Here is a 649-nt window from a genome sequence, read left to right as displayed (position 1 = left end):
CTTTGTTTCAATTGTCTCGCACATAGTAAGTTTTGCATATATTTAGAAATGTACTAAATACAGTTGAGTTTATTTTCTTTGTAAATGTGTTCTGTTTTGCTTCAAGAAGATTTAACAGGCTGTCTTGCTTAGTTTAAACATTACATAAAGCTTGTGCAAGATTTTTTTCAGAAGAGGCTGTAATCAAGGTACAAATGTATCCAGTGAGGAGAGAAATTGTTTCTGGGAACTTGAAGTATTTTGCTTTGTCTTTATGCTGTATAAAACAACCAAAAAAATAAAACCCTTGAAAAAATAAGAATGTAGTTATATAATTTGCATTTTCATATGATTGTATTTCTATTATGCCTCTAGATTGATAAAACAAAAACTTAGACTAATAACATGTGATTTTGTTAGCCATTATGATAACTTCTCACAAAATAAATCCTAAGTGTTTTGTCAACAGTACTTTATGTAACTGCAAATTTGTATTTGTAAAATGTAATTTATTTTAGAAATGGAAAGAAGATAGTAATGCTTTCATTTACTTTTAATGCTTGTAAGATCTTAAGGAGGTTTTTTATCATTTTAAAAATTTCTTACAGGAGAGAAGTTGTATGTTTTGTAACATTAGTTTTCAGTGATGGCTAAAACTGTCTTTGAGCCA

The sequence above is a fragment of the Penaeus monodon genome, chromosome 32 (assembly GCF_015228065.2).
Source record: "Penaeus monodon isolate SGIC_2016 chromosome 32, NSTDA_Pmon_1, whole genome shotgun sequence".
Lineage (NCBI taxonomy): Eukaryota > Metazoa > Arthropoda > Malacostraca > Decapoda > Penaeidae > Penaeus > Penaeus monodon.
Note: the sequence above shows the minus strand (reverse complement) of the source record.